This window comes from Rattus norvegicus, chromosome 1 (genome assembly GCF_021556685.1).
Source record: "Rattus norvegicus strain SHRSP/BbbUtx chromosome 1, alternate assembly SHRSP_T2T, whole genome shotgun sequence".
Taxonomy (NCBI): Eukaryota; Metazoa; Chordata; class Mammalia; order Rodentia; family Muridae; genus Rattus; species Rattus norvegicus.
In genome coordinates, this window is record NC_141534.1 from 157386812 (window position 1) to 157410000 (window position 23189).

The following is a 23189-nucleotide window of genomic DNA, read 5'->3' on the forward strand; positions in this document are numbered from 1 at the left end:
CATTTTAGCTTAGAATCTGCTAACCAGCTCTTTTCCATTTCTCTGTCCATCCCATCCTCCCATCCATTAAACCAATATTTTTCTCTCTAGGAATTCACCATGGTGTAGATTACGTATGAATGAGATCATGTGGTCAGTATGTGTGTGCATTCTTCTTTTTTAGTTAATATGACCTTTACTTGCATTCATGTCATAAATTACATGATTTTATACCTTTAGTGGTTGTGTATAGGTGCCACATTTTCTTATCTAGAATGCAATGGATATGAGCTGTTTCTATTTTCCTTAAAATATTTAGGTGAAAAATTCTCGGGATATGATAAGAAAGATTTGGGAAGGATATGTTTCCTGCAACTTAGGAAAAAAATCAAAATTACATAAAATACATCACATTAAAAAGACACTGCAATGAAATGAAATAACGATCAGAATGAAAGGATAGATAACCTTTAAAGTGGCAGATTCATAAACCATATATATCTGGCATGGAATTTATATTTTAAACATGTAAAGAACATAAACAACTCAATTAAAGCAATAAGCTGACTTAGAGATGTGCTGTGCTCTAAGTAGACATTTCTCTAGGGATATATATAAATGGCTGAAAACATACTCACCATCACTGATCAGCAGGGACATGCAAATCAAAGCCACCATGAGGTATCACTTCACTCTAGGGACAAGTGCTGGCAAGACTGTGGAGAGGAGGAAAGTAGTGGGAATACAAGTCAGTGCAGTTTCTGTGAAAAAGAAGTGTAGAGATTCCTCAGAAAACTTAAAAATAGACACCATAAGATCAGAAATCCCATATGTCCAAAGAAAATGAAGTCAGTATGTTTAGAGACATCTATATTCTCACATTGATTCCAGAGCTATTCAGGCTGTTCATGAAACAGAAATAATCTTTGAAAGGTGATTCCATCTATCGTCATCTACATATATATCATCTATCTAACGTCTACCATCTCTATCTATCTATCTATCTATCTATCTATCTATCTATCTATCTATCTATCTATCCATCTATCATCTATCTATCATCTATCTATCTATCTATCTATCTATCTATCTATCTATCTATCTATCTATCTATCTATCTAGAGTATAGAGGGTATGTGTGCTTCTATTAAGGTTCCTGTGTGATGGGCAGAGGGTAACTTGTCCGAGTTAGTTTTCTTTCTACCATTAGAGTTCTGGGGATTAAACTCAGGTCTTCAGGTTTGTTTTTAACCTGCCAAGTGATCTTGTGTCTCACATCAAAGCATTTGTATGTAAGAAGGGTGCACATCTAAGTAGTTTGTTAAAAATCTTAGAAGATAAACATTAATGTCAGTTTGAAATCAGAATGTACAGAGATTGAATTTAGTTGAGTACTGGTAACTCAGTGTAAAAGCACTTGCCCTTTAAAATTGCAAGGATCTCAGATTCCAGAAGTTTGTTTATACCTTGAGAGAATAGAGCCCAAGGTCACAGTAGTAGTTGTTGTCAGACCCTCACTCTAAATCTAAGTGCTTTCTTAAGGCTCCAGCAGCCCACGAGTATCTGTTGATTAACCCCATTGGCTAGCAGAGAGTTTAAGTACATATAGTGGGAGGCTAGAAGAGAAAGTGCAGTTGAGCTTGTTTTGCACATAAGCCCTTTCATTAAATACAAGAACAACTGAAGGACTCCCTCTTCTCACTCTCCCAGGAGAGCTCTTCTACCCTTCCCTTGTTTGCTATTGCCTTTTTAGGTTATAAAGCCATTCAGTTGGGAGTGTGCTGATTTCCTGGTTCACCCTACACTAAGACCTCCCTTGTCCTCTGGTAACTGCTCTTATTTGACTGATAATTGCAAATCATCATATCATGCTAATGATATTAGTCCCTTAACTGAAATTCATTTTACCTGGCTCAGCAGACATTCTGCGCATGTTATAGCTCCCAGATGGGAACCCTGGGGCTGATAACCCACGAAAAATGTGATCAGAATGGGCTTAAATGGAAAGAACACACAATGAGGCTCACTTAACACTGAAGTTTTAAATTGAGAAACTGCATTCAAAGTACTTATTCACACTAGGTCTTTGTCAGGATTCTGAAAGGATCACAGTTAAAGTGTTGTATATCCTTTGCCACAAGCTTTAGCTATCTGCACAATGCTATCTTAGCACTTCATTGGATAGATAATACAGAATGCAGAAGAAGGTGATATTTGGAATGTATTCATCTAAGCCATGTGTGCTTATGAGGTTACGATGTCATTTGTTAAGAGTACCATTTGTTTAATCCTTTACTCATAATTCATAAACTATATCATATAGAGAAAAAATTATGGGTTTTGAGGTTGAAGAATCTAGCTTGATTTCTATTTTACTTGTTAAGGGTGTCTGCCACTCTGCTTTGAGAGTAAATTCTAAGGCTTTTAGTGGATGGTCATTGTCTTTGGGGAGACATTCCAAGAATTCTAGTGGTTCCTGAAAACAGAGGCTAGCACCAGGCACTCACTGAGATTCCTCTTACATACACAGTCATCCAACAGGCTCTTGCCTTGTTTTAATCACCCACTGTGGCCATAGCTTTTGCATGGAGATTTGAGAGGAAAACCAGCACACATTGACTTAGTTTTCTTCACAATTTCAAGCGTAGAAATGTATGTATATTGTAGATTTTAATCACCTCAATATATGATTATTACTCCTTACTGGGAACCCTTGCCTTTTTACTGTCGGAAGCACATTTCAGTTTCTCTTTAACATACTGGTATTACTCTCTTAAATGCTGATACACATTGGGATGCCTTTAAAATAAAATGAACATAAACACAATCAGTGAGCTACCAAGAGAATTGAATTATAACTGAGAGGTTAAATGACTAACAGGCAGAGAGCATGCCCAGTGTGAATTTGCTAAACAGAGGTTTAAGTCACATATTAGGTAGGATGGGGCAAAGTGATAAAAGATTTTACCATGTTACTAATATTGACTAAAAATAACAAGATTATTTTATATGTAGATTTTTTCATTGGAAACTTTGACCATGTGTAATTGAGACTAAGGAAAGGAAAAGTATAGATGACTGAGGGAACTTCTGTACTCACCATGAGCCTCCAGGGGAAAATGGACGTGTCTGTGGTGTGACTTCTATATGGACAGGAATCAGGTATTCTCTGTAAGATTGCTCCTGTAATCCATGAAGACAATAGACACCCTGTTTCTAGGTGCTAGCAATCATCAATGTCAGTGCTTCGAACTGTGTGCTCTGGAAATCCAGAATTCAGTAATGTCTGAGTCATCAGGGAAGGCTTCTTGGAGGAGGTTACTTTTAAGATCTACTTGAAAAGATAAGAATCAGTTTATTACATATAGGGAAAGAAAAGGCAATCCAAACAAGAAGTTTTGCTACAGCCTGGGGATGGTGTTGCAGCTAGGTGCGCATGGATGAGGACAGTCCTTTTAAAGTTCTCCGTGCTTGAGAGAAATACCCCATTTACTGCTAGTTCTCTCTTTGATTGGCAAGGTACGCATTTAGGAGGTTCAAAGCTGCATTCTTTGCACATTTTAACATGCAAACATTGTTTTAGAATATGAAAGATCGATCTAAGTTAAATTTAACATGCCTCTGTGCCCAACCTTGCGCTAAGTGTTTAGAAAGCTGTGCTAATAAAGACTTGAACATACCCTTTGGAATAATCATCAAATGGTGGGAAGGTCAGGACAAAGTGCTACAGTGGAGGAGTAGGCAATGAACAGACAAAGAGGTACCCTTTAAGCTAGTGCTTAAATAATAAAGGGGACTTTAATTATTTTTGATAATCATCTGTACTTCAAGATGAACTCGTTGAATGTCATCTAAATGGCTTTGAAATCTCTTAGAGGATTCAAGGGGAAATGAGACCTCTGTGTCATAATTGTGCTTTTGGCTAGCCCTGCCCTCAGAAAAAGAACACAATCATTTATGTAGGCTGAGAAAACATCTGAGTGAGTCAAGTCTATTTTCCATCCTCATTAGACAATGTATTTGCAGTTGATGTTTGATATATGAGATCTGAATTATGCATGAAGGGTAGAGACGAGATGTTGTCATGATAAAATTTTAATTACTATACATTGTGTTGCTGATGAGACAGCAAATTGAACATCACTGACAAGTTGTCTCAACAGTGCAAACGTGTTTGATGAAATGTCCAGCCAATGACGAGATAATGAATTATCCCACTGTAACTACGATAACTGTAAGTTTGGGAAAACTGCCTGGAGAAATTGAAGTTACATAAGTGAACTTTTAAAGTGTGCTGTTGCTTGTGCTGAAGAACAGACACAGGGCTTCACATGTGCTAGCTAAATGCTCTGTCACTCACAGGGCTAGATATTTCACTTGACAAGAAATGCATGTGATGTCATTGGACTTAAACATTTAAAAATGGATAGAATGCTTTGACATTTATGAAAGGAATGCATATCTTATTACCAATTTAGATGTCCTTTTTTATGTCAGTTGTTCAGCGTTTATGGGGTGTAAATAAACAGGCTTTGCTTATGAACCATCTATTTAGTGCTTTTACATGCCCAGTGCTGAGACAATATCAGTTGCTCAATTTTTATTAGAATCTCAGATCCAAAGTAGATAAATGATTCTTCCATTGTTATGAAAGAGGTTCCTCAAAGAGGTCAATGAAACACTGATACAAAAATCACCTTGGGTTGTTGACAGGGGAGTTCTTTCAATAAGGGAACATTCTAAAAATTACCACCCAGAACACTAAAGAAGAAATAGTTTATACATAATTTACATATGATAAAGTGCACAGGGGCTTGTGAACCCATAAGAACAACAATGACAACCAACCAGAGCTTCCAGGGATTAAACCACTACCCAAAGACTATATATGGACTGACCCTGGACTCTAATTTCATAAGTAGCAGTGAATAGCTTTGTTGGGGCACCAGTGGAAGGGGAAGCCCTTGGTCCTGCTAAGGTCAGACCCCCAGTGTAGGGTATTGTTGTGGGGGGCCATGATAGGGGGTGGGTGGGGAAGGGAACACCCATATAGAAGGAGAGGGGGAGGGGCTAGGGGGCTGATGGATAGGAAACCAGGAAAGGGAATAACATTTGAAATGTAAATAAGAAATACCCAATTTAATAAAAATGGGGGAAAAAAGACTCTACACAGATCTTACCAGCTTGATTCAATGAATGTTGATATATGTATATAACTTATTTAACCTTCCATTAAAATTCCATTACAACACAGAGTTAACTGAAGAATTTTTGCATTTAGTTTACAAATACTCCTCAGGACACATTTTCTATCACTAAAAGTTATTTGTGCTTATTCTAGATTTTTTTTTTTTGGTAAGCAGAATCATGCAATATGCATAGACATGTGTCAAGCATCTTTTTTACAAGTATAATATTGTTGACATTCATTCATGTTATTGTGTGCATTCATTGTTTTTTCCTGATTACTGTTGAGCAGTATTACATGATATGCATTTGTACCAACCATCATCCATAATTATAGAATTCTGAAGTCTGTAATCCTGAATATTGAAATTTTTCCATGTAAATTGCTCTCTCAAAGTTCTACCAGGTTTTTCTTCTGCCACCTAAAATATTAGCACTGTAGGCTTGAAGTCCTGAAGACATATACCAGTGGTCTGCCCTTTCAATCTGTTTCTGCCATCAATATCTTGAGTTCCAAGGTTTACGACTTGAGACGAGCCATGGTAAGCCCATCCCAGGGTCTGCTCTGAGAAGCATAGACCTGTGTTTGAGGATGGACTAGTGAGGAATTTCCTAGCCACTGAGATAGCATGAGTCAATTTCCTCAGTACATCCTTTTCATAAATTTGTTTGTAGATCTTATTGCTTTTATGTCTCTGAAAAACCCAAACTAATACAGACTTCGTGTTGAATAAGTTTAGTGTCATTTCCTTTGCTACCTTTCTTACAGCTCAGTGGGAGGCATTTGGGGAAGTGCTTCTTCAAGAAACTTATGAAAAATCAAATGTATGGTTCTAGGAAGGGTAGAAAATGTAAGTCTTAAAACTATTATTATTTTTCACATTTTATTTAGTCTGTGTGCTTGTGTTTGTGTGTGTGTGAGTGTGTGTGTGTGGAGAGAGAGAGAGAGAGAGAGAGAGAGAGAGAGAGAGAGAGAGAGAGAGAGAGAGAGAGAGAGAGAAAGCATATTTGGGTATGTCATAGCACACATAATGAGGTTAAAGGACAGTTTTCAGTAGTCAGTTTTTTCCTTCCACCATACATGTTCTGGAGATTGAATTCAGCTTGTCAGGCTTAAGCCACAAGGGCTTTCACTCATTGAAACATCTCTCTAGTCTGATTAGTTTTGGTGTACAAACACACAGACAAACAAACTCACTTAATTTCAATGACCTCATATTAACTATACTTTGGGATGGACAGTACAAACTTGAACATTTGCTGACCAAAACTATTCTATTGGTACAAGTCCATCAAGAATTTTGAAGATCATAAACACAGAAAAATGGGTGAGAAATTGCTCATGCTAGACATACATACTACCATGTGTCTTCAACAAACATTCTCCCTAGAGAATTAAATGAGATAGAAAGGCTCAGTAGCTCTCCAAAAGCAACTTCCAATGCAGCCAAGGTTCTGGTGTTACAAAAGAGATTAAGTGGTTCACTGCTGTGGGACAAGGATTTGATTGTTGAGAAACAGTCTTCTTATAATTGCCACTTTGGATAATGGATGCTGCTTTCAAAGTGTCTCCATAGTTGTTATTTGATATATAAAATGCATGCTTCTATTGGAGTTCCCCCAAATAAAAGCCACTGAAACATTCCTCAGTAAATATAGTGGAGATGGCCTTTTATACATCTGAATTTGTGGAAGATGGAATTTCTGAAAGTCTCAGCTTTTTGGTTAATTGTATACACATATTTTTGGTCAAGCTGAATCTATAAATGGATTTTTATGGACTCAAAAAGATATAAAAATAGGATCATGAACCAGAAATAAGACTTGACTTTTACAATTTGACATATAGACACACAATTTTAGCAGTATGCCAATTGTACACTTTAAAGTTCAAGTTTGTTGTGAAAGGTCCACCGGATGATTTCGTTTTCTTATTACATACATGTTGAGCAGTTTAGTTCCTGGTTTCTTTGCCACTACTGCCTTTCACAATTCATTTGAAATTTGTTCTTTGTATTCTTTGATCTTTACAAAGTAGAAAGACAGAGAATTCAGACTTGCAAAGATGTCATTATTCTGATGTCTTGTATATGGAATAAAAACTGACAGAATAAAACAGGTATAGTTGATTCCTCTTTAATAGAGTCATATACAGGATGTTTACTCTTGTTTTCTGGCCTCTTAAATATTCCTTCTATTATCATCATGGTGGCAGTATGGCATTCTGAAGGCAGATGTGGTGCTGGAGGAGCTGAGACTTAGACATCTTGATCAAAATGTAGCCAGGAAGTTATTATCAGGGGAGGCTCTGATTGCATGCTGGGTAGAGCTTGAGCATAGGAGATCTTAACGTCCACCTGCACAGTGGCACACTTCTGCTAATAAGGCCACACCTCTTCTATCTAAGGAGATCACACCTCCTGAAAGAGTCACTCCCCGTGTTCAAACATTCAGACACATGAATGTATGGGGCTAAACCTATTCAAGAATCAACTGCTAAAAACTGACCTGTTAATATTTACTTTCATGTAACACACAGACACATACATGCATACATACACATATACATACAAGCAATGCATACACATATACACATATGTACAAACATATACATATATTTACACATATACACATACATATATGTATATACACATGGTTGTGTGTAACCACCTACTACATATGCAATGGAAATTTACATCCCACATATGACAGAAAAAATGTAATATTTGTCTCTGTGTGTCTGGCTTATGTTAATTAACATAGGGAGGGTGTGGAAAAAAGAGAGGGTAATGGAATGTGTCTGATATAAAAGTAGAGTATGACTGACCATGTCTCAAATGAGGTGAACAGTGTTCTTGAGGAAGTTTTCAGGTTGTCTACTGGCTTCTTTCCATACATATAGGATGGTAAATGAGTATCTGCACATATGTGAATACTGGCATACACCCAAATATTTTATATATGTGTGCATATATGCACACATAAACATATAAAAGACTATTTGGGGATGTCAGGAGACTAAGGATGGGGAAGGATCATGGAAAGCAAGAAGAGAACAAATGAGAATGAAGTATGGAGACATGGATGAAAATGCCAATAATAAGACCTGTTAATTCCTGTGCTAACTTAAAAGTTAAATAATTGACCAGTATGAGACCTGTCTGCATTTTCATTAGAATTACATGCTTGCCATATTATTTAATCATTTAATCATTATCGATTCCTAGACAAAATTCAAATAGGGCAAAATTAAATAGGTTTAAAACAATCTTATTGCTGTAAACAAAAACTGTTTACAAATGACACAAATAAAGTGAACTTTATCTCTTCATACTATGCATGTGTAGCGTCTCCTATTTGGCTTCATAGAGGTCGTAGGTAATAGAATCATTACTAAAGTATAAATCAAATGATTTGGACTCTATTTCCCTTTGTTGATAATTTCCATAATCTCAGGAGGTCACTTCTCTTGTGCTTCAGTTTGTTAGATATAAAAGGAAACAATGCTGAATGGATTTTCTGGTATACATAGAAACATGCATACCATATTGCTGACTAGCATAAAAATTTTAAATCCAGAATAAACACTATTTGAAGATATACAACAAGGAGTTGGCAGACTGGCTCTGCCCATAAAGAAAAGCAAGCCTGATGACCTGAGTTCAATCCATATAAATAGAACTGACTCAACAAAACTCTCTTTTGATCTTTACATAACTGCTACAGCATACGTTCTCATGCATGTTTATATACAGAATAATGAGAAATAATAAATGAAAAATAAATATAATATGTACCAGAAAACACTAATATTACAAGCAAGGTAATAATATTTATAGAGCAATATACTTCCACCAAAGCAAAGTCTACAAACATTAACTTTAAAAATATTTAATGCATCCTTCACTTGTAATTATAGCATAATTTCATAAACACTGCTATTTCCAGGGGGAACCATTTACTTGAATTGTTTGTCTAGGTCTAGGTTTTGGTGCAGCCAGTTTAAGATTCCATTTCACTTGTTTTTATCTCCCACAGCTTTGACATTAGGATTCTGGAGTAAGTAGTATAGTCTATATGTGTCTATAGTATTAGCTCTGATGTTTGCCCATTGTAACTGATTCCTCTTGTTCCGTACATAAATGTCCTCTTCCCATGGTGCTCTGCTTCCCAGATCTGGAGTGACCCCTTTGGCTTCTCCCTCCTTATTAGATCTGTATCCAGAGTTTTTTCTATCTAGCCATTATTCTGCCTCTTAGAGGTGTGCTGCTCTATAGGAAATACTAGTGTTCACATGACTTCCTTAGTCACTTCCTACCCACTTCAGCTGCAGAGCTCAAGAGTGCAAATGCTGAGCTTTTCTGGCTATATATCTTTAGGTTTAGGCTCCACTCTGTTTACTACTGCCGAGGCAGCCCCCTAAGGCTTACTTGTCACACTTCCTAGATTCCTGATAGATGTATTTTCAATACCTACACAGAGCCTGAGAAATAACAGGAACACCATAGATGGTTAATTAAATGACTAGATTAAATACATGGTTAATACATGCAAATTCCCTCTCCTTTATGCTGTTTGTAGGTTTCTATTATCTAAAGAAACATTGCTAAAAAGTAGGTCTTCTCATTCTAAGTCAAGAGAACTCTAAGTCTAGGGTATTTCCACAAGAATCTGAACTGCCCTCTATTCTCATCAGATCATGCTTACTGTCTCAGCTTGATGCTCAAGAGATGCTCTGATAAGGGGGATCGTCTTGCTCAACTTCCATTGCTTCCAACATGGATGTCATTCATTAATTTTTAACATGATAATTTTCTCTTTTGTTGTTAGTTCTTTGGGGATTTTGTATACTGTGTTTCAATCACATTAGCACTCTTTGCCAACTCTTCATATTAATCCTGTCTTCTTTTCCTATGCAAATTTATTCTATCTATTGACCACACAGACACACACACACACACACACACACACACACAGAGAGAGAGAGAGAGAGAGAGAGAGAGAGAGAGAGAGAGAGCGAGCAAGCATTGAACCATGGTTGAAATGAACTTAAGAATGAACAAAAACTTTACACACCATGATCAATTCAGCTTCATCCCAGAGATGCAGATACAGTTCAATATACATAAATTGACAAATGTAATCTACAGTGTAAATAAACTTAAGGAAAGAAACCATGTGATCATTATATTAGATGCAGAGAAAGCCTTTGACAAAATACAATATTTCTTCATGATAAAAGTCCTGGAAAATCTAAGATTACAGGAAACATGTATCAATATATTAAAAGTAACAAGCAGCAAGCCAGTCAACAGAATTTTAAGCAGAAAGAAACTCAAGCATTTCCACTAAAACCAGCAAGACAACGAACCCACAATTTCCATTCCCATTCTATATAATACTTGAAGTCTTAGCTAAAATGAGACAATGAAAGAGATAAAAAATGTACCAATAGAAAAAAAAAGGCACCAATAAGAAAGGAAGTCAAAGCATCTTCCTTTGCAGATGGTATGATTCTTAGTATAAAAGACCAGAAAACTCCTGCAGCTGCAAAACATACTCAACAAAGCAGCAGGTCCCAAAAATTAATGCACAGCTCTGTGTGTGTGTGTGTGTGTGTGTGTGTGTGTGTGTGTGCACATATTGGGGTATGCACATGGCACAGTGCCTGCTTGGATGTCAGAAGACACATTTGAATAGGGTCTCCACTTATTATGTATCTTTTAGGAATGGAACTCAGGTTATTAGGCCCAGCCACAGGTGCGTTTACCCACTGAGTTTGCCAGCATCCAACACACACACACACACACACACACACACACACACACACACGTATCTTAATATTCATTTTCCAATGGAGCTGTATACTCTGTATACGAATGGATGTCTTCATTTGGAAAGAATAGTAGAAAAGAAGTAGAACTTTCTTTTCATTCATTTTTTATTGGATATTTTCTTTATTTACATTTCAAATATTATTCCCTCTTCCTGGTTTCCCTCCTACAAATCCGCTATCCCATACTCCCATCCCCTGCCTCCATGAGGGTACTCACCCCACTCACCCACTCTCTTTCTCGTCTCCCCGCCCTGGCATTCCCCTACACTGGGGCATTGAGCCTTCACAGGACCAAGAGCCTCTCCTCCCATTGATGTCCAACAAAGCTATCCTCTGCTACATATGCAACTGGAGCCATGGGTCCCTCCATGTTTACTCTTTGGTTGGTGGTTTACTCCCTGGGAGCTCTTGGGTGTCTGGTTGGTTGATATTTTTGTTCTTCCTATGGGGTTGCAAACCCCCTCAGACACCTCAGTCCTTTCTCTAACTCCTCCATTGGGGATCCCCTTCTCAGTCCAATGGTTGTCTGCGAGTATCTGCCTCTGAATTTGTCAGGCGCTGGCAGAGCCTCTGAGGAGACAGTTACATCAGGCTTATTTTCTAAGATCACAAAGATAAAAGGCAAACATCAACTCACATTTTGTTTTCTTTCTCATTTTCTTAGTTCTCTTAATGGCTCTTTCTGAATCTGTCATCTAAGAATTTTCAAAATATTTTTATTTGTATTTATTGTATATTATCATGAGGTAATGAACTTATTAACTATGATGGACCTTTAATTTTCATGAAGTTGTGTGGGAGCTTTTCTATTTTTATGTGAGAAAAAGTAAGCCAGCATTCGAAGAAAAGTAGATATATGTTTTGAAATTGATGATATATATATTTTTCTCACATTTAAGTGTTTTCCAAGACTTTAGAAAATCTCAGTCTTCCTCTTGAACATTTGTTCTGTTAGAAATCAATGGTTCACAAGTAACTGATTTAAAATTCTTGAAAAAAATTTTTGATTATCACAGTCTGTCTGTCCCACTTATTTTTAACTCAAACAATTCTAACACGGAACAAAAAGTAAATATAAAGCAATAGTGTCTATTGTTAGAAATTCAATGAAATCATTAAATATTAATTAAAGTTAATACACAAAATCATATTATTTCGAAGAGCATCAGATTTTAAAATTTGCACCCATTCATCTCAGTCCCTGCAACTATGGAATTCTATTGATGTATTGGAGTAATTTGTTAGGCCCCCCCTCTATGAAACCCAAATTTAAAATCCTTATCTAGTGGATGGAAATGCAGTCCAAATGTTAAGAGTACTTAATATCCTTACAGAAAATCCAGGTTTGGTTCTTAATAATTATACAACAGCTCACAACTAATTGTAACTCCATTTCCAAAGGATCTGCAGCTCTCTTCTGGCTTCTATGGACAGCAGCCATGTACAAAGTGCACCAAATGCAGAATGCAAACACTCATACAATAACACAAAAATAAATAAAAATTAAAGAGTAAATTCTTGTCTACCTTGTTTAAAATAAAGTGCTATTAATATAAGGGTGGTGAAATTACTGATGTCCTCCTGAGGAAGTTAGTAACTAGATCTTTATGTCAAGTGAGAAATTATATATATATATATATATATATATATATATATATATATATATATCATGTGCTTGAAGATGGATTGGATCAAGTGATTTCTATTTCATGTATAAAACAGAAGGACCACTCAAACTAGCTAATTATCATCAATTCCCATATACAAATTCTCAGAAATATTGAATTTGTAAGGGATATTAAAATGGGGAAGTTATAAACTCTACTCCATAGCCAAGAATTGCTTGGATGAGCTGTATTTCTTGGGTTATCATGAGCTTTTGAATAACTGGTCATCAGGAAAGTATATGTAAGGATAATTTTGTTCTTATCTGCCTCCTAAGCCTGGAGTGTATCTCAGTTAACAAGCTACTTTGCTATTCCCATTTCTCCTGTTTCCTATGTTCCAACCCTAAAAGAATTAAAAAGCAGGATAGAGAGGCTAACTGTATTATACCTGATTCTTTCCCACTTTTCACTTACTCAGCTAAGATTAGTGTTGGCACTTAAAGTGACTGTCTAAGAGTGAGCATAAAGGTCATGAGGCTGATTGAATTTCTATTCATTGGCAAGGAAAGAACTTTGTCCAATGTGCAAAGTTAAAGGGAAAATAGGAAACAAAATAAAAATGCTCTATGACTTTCATCTCGTGACTCCTGCTTATCTCATCAACTAACTCTGAGGGTGACATATTTAAGGAAACCTACATGCACAGCAAATGTCCGACCACATATTGTGCGGGCTTTGACCATATCATGAATTATTAGATCGGTTCAATCACAATGATAGAGAATGCACTAAAGAGAAATCAAGAAAAAATGAAGAAAGATGGTTGAATGTTACAAAATCAAATAAAAATACATAATTAAAAGTGTTAGGATTCATAGGTAAATGAGAACATGCCTTGCTGAGTCTGGGTCACCCTTCTTAACACTGTTCTTTCCAGATAAATCTATTTTCTTGCATATGTCATAGTGTTATTTTTCTTAACTGAATAAAATTTCATTGTTTTATATATTCACTATATTTTCATTATCTATTCACCTGTATAGGAATAGTTACACTGGCTCCGTTTCCTAGTTTTTGTGAATAACATAGCCATAAGCATGCATGTGCCAGTACCTTATTGTAGATTACAGACTTACTTGTATAAATGGCCAGCAGCTGTATAGTTGAGGAAATACAAGCCTAAGAATGGGAAATAGTGGTGGAAAGTTGGGAAATAAAGCTTCAAGTACTGTGAACTATGCTGTGGACTTCCATGTCTGAGAAGGCAAGTCTCCACGACTGTTTGGAATGTGGTAGCCCCTCTCAAACAATCAAGATGTGACTGTTTTTCTCTAAATGCTCTGTGTAGAAGCTTTGAACTTCTCCACACACAGTCTTTCAGGGGTTCTGTAATGGTAAGCTTGTTCATTTGACATATGCAAAACTCCATTTTAAGACCCTGTTTCTTTTATTTCCCACTGATCATTCTCTGAGTATGTACTTAAGTCACATATGGCTTAAACATGCTGTGCTCATTGTGTTACCCAGTGGTTACAGGACTGGGTTCTCACACACATATGAGAGATAAAATATCTCAGTATCTTTAATCCCAATTGCGTGTAGAAATATTACTTAGCAGCATCTTAAACTACATCTATTATTAAGTTAATTTTACTTGCTCCCTTTTTAAATTTTAGTGTGATTATTAAACACCTGATATTTAATGTATTGTTGACAATTATGATGTGTTATATTATAGTCTATGAAATGGTATGTTTCTATCTGCTGTTGGGAAGAATAAGAGAGATCAGATGTGTGGTCTGGTAATTTGCCAAGTAGGCATAGAAATTCCCCCAAAACTCACTGTCTAGTGAAGGAACAAATCAAAGAAGTTTTTTTTTTCAGTTATTAACTAAATAAGGAAGGTCATGGACCTACATATTTTACTGACATACATACAAGTTTCTGACATACAAACAAGTTTGGTATGTGCTTTAAATCAAAAGGCTTAAGCAGAGGGACTCTGCTTTCCTTTACAAAACAGCATAGTGGTAGCACTGACATTTACCTTATATGGATTTTTGTGAAGATGAAATGAAATAATATGAAGAGTATCTAGCAGAGACACATATACATGTCCAACTCTTAATAGGTGATAGCTGCTCTTGTGGTGTTAACTATATTGACATTGGTAAAGTTACTGGTAATAGCAGAAGCTGTTGAGAAGACACTGGGGAGGTGCAGTTAGGTTAAATTAGAAAAGCTGTGGAAACTATATCTGAGATGCATCGTAAAGATTAAGTGCCAACTAGACAAATAGAATGGTCTGCAATGTGAGTGACAGGGGAAAACATGCACAAACTCATGGAGGATTCTCATCTTTCAGGCTCTCACAGCGGGATGTTCTACAGCAGCATGGGGCAAAATGGTATACAAAATTATAGACGATGCTAGAAAATTCAGTCTAGAATAACCCATGCCACTAAAGCTGTATGGGAAGAAGGTATCATAGTCCTTCTAAAATATTAAAACTTATGGCAGAACTCAGCAGCCCACACTCTGCTTTGGATGAAGACCCTGGTGTCAGGAAAAGAGATCACAGTGAATTAAACTCATTAAGTAAAGAAGAAAAAAAAAGCAGAAAAAATAGGCATTATGTTCACAGGCGATTACAGGAGTAAAAGAAACTGAAACATGATTGAAGATGCTATTTTGAAATTGGCTTTTGCAACATTTTCTGCAAACCAAATTGCATCATGGAGTGTCTGTTGCCAAAAAGTGAGCTGGACTGAAAATACAAATGCTCTCAATTTAAAACCACCCATTGGAAATAAAAGAAAATGCAGACAAAATAATGAAAACACTTTAATGCTTATAGATAAGTGCTATTTGGGGATGGTTTTAATAAGCAAATGTTTATTTTAGTTGCTTAGAATATTCTCTTCGATTCTAGATACATAATTTTCAACCCACGTTTTCCTGTTGCCATAACAACTTGATGCATTTGTTCTCTTGTGTCATTTTTTTATCTCATCATTTTTTTTCAACTTTGGTTGCTATGATAACACGGTATAGTTGTTAAATTTATTCTATTCACATTTTGTTCTTCTGGAAACTGGTGGTTTGCTTTTATTTTCTCCAAAGAAGCTTATATTATGGAAGTGTAATAATGAAAATAGTGACCTAAATTAGAATTCAAATTTATCCTAAAAATTTAATTTATGTGCATTGACTTAACATTTGAATAATGTAACATCCGTGTGACACGTAAGATGCCTAGTGATGAGCTCATTCCATTGAGAAGGCAGGAACCAACCTTACTCACCAAATAAGGGAGATGGGTGGTGTGCACTGTAGATGCATCTCCCAGCATGACGTCAACCAGGAAACAGCTTAGGGATGGCAGGAAGTATATTAAAAACTGCCACTACTGGATCCCTTCTTAACTGTGCTGGTTCTCTAGAAAACTGGTGTTTGTTACAATAAAGGAAAGTCCTGGTTAAAAGTCCCCACTCTGATAGAGGGTAGGGGCTCAAACAATCTCTTACCAGATTGTTCTTGAATATGAGAATTAGATAATGGGGTTAAAGATGAATTTGCTTTTGTTTATTCAGTTAGTTCTTACTGTTTCCTCTGTTTCATTTGTTCTTGGTGATGCCTCCATATCAATATCACTTAAAATTAATATTGCAAGCACTGTTGCAGAACATGCCAAGGTATAAGGAAAAAAGCCACAAGGTTATGGCTAAGATGCTTGCTAAAACTTTAATAATGACTGTTTAATACATGGAATTATTTATCAACTCAACTTTGAATGAGAAGATATGGAAAATGGGAATGAAAATGACTGACCCCCCACAATTATTTTCAATAAATATACATATACATATTTTTGCGAAGCCTTTTCTAGATTAGGTTACTGAGGTGGGAAGTCATGCTAGAGGTCCCATTCCACCAATAATTTCCGGTCTGCATACAAAGCGGAAAATGAGCTGAGCACCGGCATCTGTCACTCTGCTTCCTGACTGAGGATGCAGTAAGACCAGCTACATCCATGCCTGCTGGCCACGGCTTCCCCACTATCAGGGACTATACCTTCAAGTTCTCCAGCATTTCATCATAATAATAAGGAAAGTAAGTAGCACGGTCATATGCGAATATTCAAAAGGCTACTGCCATGCAGAGTGTAAGATACTGAATGCATCTTTCTTCCCTTCCTCCATTTCCTTCCACTAATGGTTAATGAGAGAGGGCAAGGAGGATGGGTGTCCCACCTGAGGTATTGAGACTAACTCTAGAGCAGTCTCTTTGCAAGGAATGTGTCTACGTTGCATTTAATATATTCATATTAAATGGTATCTGGTATCTGTCACCAGTCCGTTTGTCCAATTCTTGATAAAGCAGTAGAAAACCATTAAACTGGGGCTACCTTGACTATCTGACAGTATTTGTGTTAAAGCATTGACCACATCACAGCCAAATTTTATAGACTAAAATGATCCTCCCGGTAGAGGCTTTGTTTTTCTCCAAAGAAGCTTATATTTGACTGTAGTCAAATTTGGCTTTTTAACTAAAAGGAATAATTGGTAGGAAAAAAAGCCTTTTAACTTATCTAAGCCTCAGTTTTTCATACATGTGTAACAGGGTCATCAGGGTACATTTGGCAACTACAGTTATATGACCAATTTGCCATTTATTGATTATTACATGAATTAATACATGCAAAGTAGTCCCAACAAATGTTTGCCATTAATACTGTACTGTTATAGCTGATGACGGCATTGAATGGCATCCAGAATTTTAGGACTGTAACCAAGTTACCTGGTAACTAGGGCAGACTCCTATTTCATCAGGAAAACAGGGATTCAGAGCATAAGAGTGCTCAGAAGTGACACCGGGCACACTGAATCTTGGACTGAGGACAGTGAGACAAATGCTTGCTGTCCTCAGCCACCTGTGTATATGAGTGTGCTGATATTCTGATAGGCTGGGTCATGCCTAGATCCAGAAATGAGTGCTGTGCTCTATATTGAAGTGACAAGTGTTTTCACTTGAGAGGCTAGGGAGACTGGAAGTGACAGTGTTACTGTGATCCTGTTCCTTCTTGATGCCTAAAGCACTCTCCAGTAACAAGCCAGAGCGCTGGGGGAAGATGCATGGCTCTGTGAGGCCACTAGGGTGTCATTTAGAGCCTCTCTGCTGGAACAATGGAGTCATATAAATTTCAACCCACATCCTCTCGTTGCCATGGTAACTCGATGCACTTGCTTTGAAGTGTCTTTTGTGTCTTCCGACCCCTTGCTTGCTTTCCTTTTATTTTTAATCATGAAGATTTTTACTTTGCCAGTAATTTCCTTAATGTGGCTGTGGCTTCTTACCCTCCTATTTCCCTATCCCTCCGATTTCTGAATATGCTGCCAATGAGCGTTTTAAAGCTAAAGATAATAGTCGCATGTATGTGTTTACACCTGCCTGCTGTGCCCGTGACTCAGCAACCCCTCTTCCTTCTGTTTACCAGCCTTCCTATAGACACTCCTCCTTCTCTCCCTCTCTTACACATCATGGGCAGCAAACACACACACACACACACACACACACACACGACAATTGTCGATGCACGGCTAAAGCTGTTCAGTCCTTGTGCATCTTAAATAAAAATGATATGGTACGTTTTCCATTGTAGAACGATTCCTGGTTTAGTGGTTCCGTAGCATTTTGTATGTGGCAGGCTGAACAAAGAGTATGATTGCCATTGCACTCAATTCTTTCACTTGGCCACTTGAAAACTCTGTAGACTATGAGGACGGTGTTTCAAGGTGAAGAGCATGGGGTGCTTTGGGTTTACATTCAGACACTGTCAGCCCTTAGTTCTACAACCCTGTGTAGGTTAATTACTCTAAGCCTCATGAGAAAATAGGCTCTCAGAAAGAATAGCTTAGATACACTTACCAGGTATATGTGGGGGATGGATTGAGATAATACAGCGTACTTAGAATAAGTCTCTTTGAGACATTGTAGACATAAACATTGGTTCTCTCACCCAGGAAGCTGACTGTGAACATCCTGGAATGGGCTGCAGTTACCTTTAACTTATTAGATGCCCATGGACCCACTTCATTACTATACCCTTCTCCATGCCAAAGAGTTGGGGCAAGCACAGCATCCCGTGTCTTACCTCATGTGAACGATGAGGACAGGAAACACAGGTACAGAAGAGCAGAGGCATCTCCAGGAAGCTGCCTCAGAAATATAACCACTTGTGATGTTCAAGTTCAGGCCTTTACTTCCGGGAGCAACCTTAGTTCGAAATACCAAGCTAGTAGAATATTTAGAAACTGTTCTTATCTAAATTAGGGCATCACTGCCCACCCCACCACAAATTCCCCTTTCATGGAAGAAGTGAGGGTGTTTAAGCTGGAGCGTTGGGGATGCTGGAAGACGTTTGAACGAAGGCATAGGGTTCTTGCTAACATGTGAGTTGTGTAACTGCTGTGCATTTGTATTGGGTGATGACAGTGAAGAGAATAAGACAGAAACAAAATTAAAGTTTAAGAGAACTACAGTTTCATGACAGGGCACCTGCTCTGTGGAAGAATTGAGACTTACATAGAGGAAGTCACAGAAGATTAAGCAAAACGGAAGGAGATCACAGAGAACATTCTTGAAGGAATAATCTCTATGTTACAGTAATTTTGAAACATAATTTCAAGTAATGAGAAAAACAAGCATGAACGAAGAGATAAATTCCTTTTTATTATTGTAGCTAATGGGGGAGTTCTAGATAAAAGTTCTTGGATTATATTCAATAACTTTATATCATGGAATAAACTCTCACATCTTATTTCACAGATTCACTATCAAATAATGTTTCCTTGAATAACTGAAGAATTATCTGTTTGATTACACTTCAGAAAGAGGATTGATTTTAGAATTGCATTAAACCAAATTAGAACTGCTCTTGCCTTTCGGGGTGAGTAATTTGACCTTAATAAGCTTTAGTTTCTGCAGCACGGAGGCTGAACTGTGCTCTAGGTTCTGCAAGGAAACTCTAGGAAGCTCAGGCAAGACCTCTTGCTCTTGATTTGTCTCTGGTGTAACACGACGGAAAGGGCGTCTGTAGGTGGTTCCCTCCAGGGCAAGGCTGTACCTCGGCTCCTGGCTCTATGCTCTATCGTATGCTGATGAGTCCCCCATGTTTCTACAGCTACGATCTTTACTCCTAGACTTCTTTCGAAGCTACAGTTTAGATTGGACTTTAAAAAAATCAGATCCTGAAAATAACACAAGAGGGCAGCTCGTAAGGATCTGGGCATTTTGCTGAATTTTTAGAAAGTAGGCAGTTAAACTGTCCTCGGGAGCCGAGTTTCTGACAGGAAGCTAATGAGGCGCACTCAGTTCTATACCGCACACAACTGCAGTAACGAGTTTGCAGGTCTGGTTATCTTCCTTAACATTAAATGTTTGTGTGCTTTGTAACGGGCCCTGTACAAGGGCGACTCAAAATGTTTAATAATCGCTCCTCAGGGCAGACCCCATGCCTTTGGAGTGACACACCCTGGACTTGGAGAGTGGAGAAGGTGACAGCTGCTCCGAGAGTACTTGGGAGAAGGGGATGAATTTGATCATTTTTTGAAACAATTAAAAATTATAAACTGACTAATAAAAAATAACATCCAGTGTTGTTTACCATAGAAAATAAGGAAACATTTGGCCTAAAGTAGAAATTGTCAGTATCAAAATACTTAGAAATAATTACGATCTTATCTTGATAAAGTGCTTATACAGCCCATCTTCTGTATCCATGAATTATACGCCCATGGATCCAACACACCAGCTGTAGATTGAATATATTTTCTGAAAATTACAAATTTAGAGGCTATAGAAATGGCTCAGTTGGTAAGGATGCTCACAGTGCTAGTATGTGAATTTGGGTTCCTAAAACCTGTGTAAAATGCTGGGCTTGGATCCACATGCCTGTAACTCCAGCTTCAAAGAGATAAACAGGAAGACCCCTGAAGTTCATTGGCTGGTCAGCCTACGAACCAATGAACTGCACGTCTTGTGATAGGCTCTTTAACAAATAGTACATGAACCTTGGACCACCACACCCAAGTCCATACATATTTATAGGTACTTTTTGCACACACACTTAGACAAAAAAGTACATATACCATGTATATAGGCAATACCACAAATGCATGTATAGAAATCACCTGTTTTCTGAACACATGAAACTATGTTTCATGTCACTGTTCAATAGACAATATTGTGTAATATCTTTTAAATGTTTGCATTTTATAAAGCATCCTAAATAATGTATAGAGGGTTTAAAGTAAATGAAAAGAATTTTTAGGTTGCTTGAAAATACTGTGTGTTTTATGTATAAGATATATTTTTGTACATTCATGGATTTTGGTATTCATGAGGATGTCATAGAAGTAATGCTGTGAACACCCACAGATGATTATATTTGTGTGTGTGTGTGTGTGTTCTTTTTATCAGATATTTTATATGATTAGTGTATAATTTAAATACTTTTCACTTCTAATAGACTTGCTGGTGTTTTATGTCCATAACTTGTTTTCTATATCATACCTAGTTTAATAGACAATTAGGTCTTTACCATATGGCTGTTCTGTGTCATAGATGAGTGCAGTGGTTACTAAAATATGGACTCTGGAGTGACATACCTGGGTACAACTCCAGGTCCTATCTAGTGTCCTTGAGTAGATGATTTCCAGTACAACTTTCCAATCAGTCAGTCAGTCAGTCAGTCAGTCAGTCAGTCAACCAACCAATCAGATATATGTATCTATGGAATATTTATATTTAAATATTTTTCTACTTTCAGTCTTTTACATCTACTTCATATCTCACATAAACTCATCTTTTGTTCTTGGTGTACTATTTTCTGGGATATTTAAATTCGAATGTCCAAGACCCCCTTTCTTTGACTTCAGCTTTCATTTTCTGTTTAATTAAAAATATACATTTAGTGCATGAGTGTGCGCATGTGTACCATAGCATGTATGTGCCGGTCAGAGGATCACTTGTGGAGACTCTTTTCTCTTTCTACCATGTAGGTCTGGGACTAGAACAGAAATTATTAGACTTGGTGTAAAGTACCTGTACCTACCAAGCCATATTTCCTGATCATCTTATTTCATATCTTAAAGATAATTCCTGACTCTTCAGTAATCAATACTGGATGAACGGAATATGTTTGTCTAACTATCCTGACAGTGTTTGAATACTTCAAATCTGATTTGGTCTTTCTGATCCACCATTGTGGGTAGAGCCCTGTCATGATGCACATTTTTGTGAAGACCCTTTTGGTGAATATCATGATCAAGACTGAACCCTCAGACACTAAAGAAAATGTAAAGGCCAAGATCCAGGATAAGGAAGGAATCCCCTCTGATCAGCAGAGATTGATCTTTGCTGGTTAGCAGCTGGAAGATGGCTGTAGTCTGACTACAACATTCAAAAGGAGTCTACCCTTCATCTTGTGTTGAGATTTCGTGGTAGTGCTAAGAAAAGGAAGAAGTCTTACATCGTTCCCCCAAAGAACAAGCATAAGAGGAAGAAGGCTGAGTTGGCTGAAATACTATAAGGCAGATGAAAATGGCAAAATCAGCTGACTTCATCAAGAGTGTCCTTCTGATGAATATGGTGCTGGAGTTTCCATGGGTAGCCACTTTGACAGGTGTAACTATGGCAAGAGTTGTCTGACTTACCAGAAAACCAACCAGAAAACATGCAATTATGTATGAGTAAGAAGGAGGAGTTGAAAAAAATCTGTTTATGGGTTGGTTCATTTCACTTAGGGAATAAAGGTCCTTAAGGCCTGGCATAAATCCATATTTAGTACATGGTTGTAGAACAGACCCCTTTTTGACCTTTCACATGATCATGGCTTTCCTAGCTTGGTTTTATACAAATGACTTTTATATATATTTATTACCCCTTTAAATCAATTTTTGTGTTTTTCAAATAGATACTGTTTGAGAGCTTTCATGAATTATAATTTAACCTGCTTTTATTTAATCTATGAATAAGCTGAGAGTCTTTCTTGATAACTGCTACTCTATTTCCTTGAACTCAGATTGCATCTAGTTTTTGATCATATCTGCCATCTTCAAAGGAAGATGGAAGTTACCATGAGGGTAAACAAGTGACATCATTGTTTTTGTTGTTGTTGTAGTTTTTTGTTATTGTTGTTATTTGTTTTTTTTTAAATCTTTTTTTTGTAAAACAGAAGCACTCGGTTTGAACCTGTAAGTTGTTTATAATCTGAGTGGATTCTGTTAAGCAGGACCATCTTGTTGAAACAAAATGTAGGAAAAAAATCATGTATATTCTTTACAGTTTGATACAGATGATCCCTATAATAAAGGGCATGCTGTAGACAAGACTTTAGAGCATTTTCTGAATTAGTGATTGATGGGGGAGGGCCAAGCCCGTGTGGTGAGCGGTATCCTTGACCTGGCAGTCATGGCTTGTGTAAGAAGCAGCTAAGCAAGCTATGAGGAACAAGTCAGTGAGCAGCACTACTACCTGGCATCTGGATCAGTGCCTGCCTCCAGGTTCCTGCCTTTTGA

General features: G+C 37.2%; 1 protein-coding gene and 1 pseudogene across 5 annotated transcripts in view; both read left to right on the forward strand.

The window, feature by feature from the left end:
- Dlg2 (discs large MAGUK scaffold protein 2) overlaps positions 1–23189 on the forward strand; it is a 2073609-nt gene that overhangs the window by 422016 nt on the left and 1628404 nt on the right. The gene's annotated exons all lie outside the window — the stretch shown is intronic.
- Positions 21860–22379, forward strand: Rps27a-ps26 (ribosomal protein S27a, pseudogene 26; annotated as a pseudogene).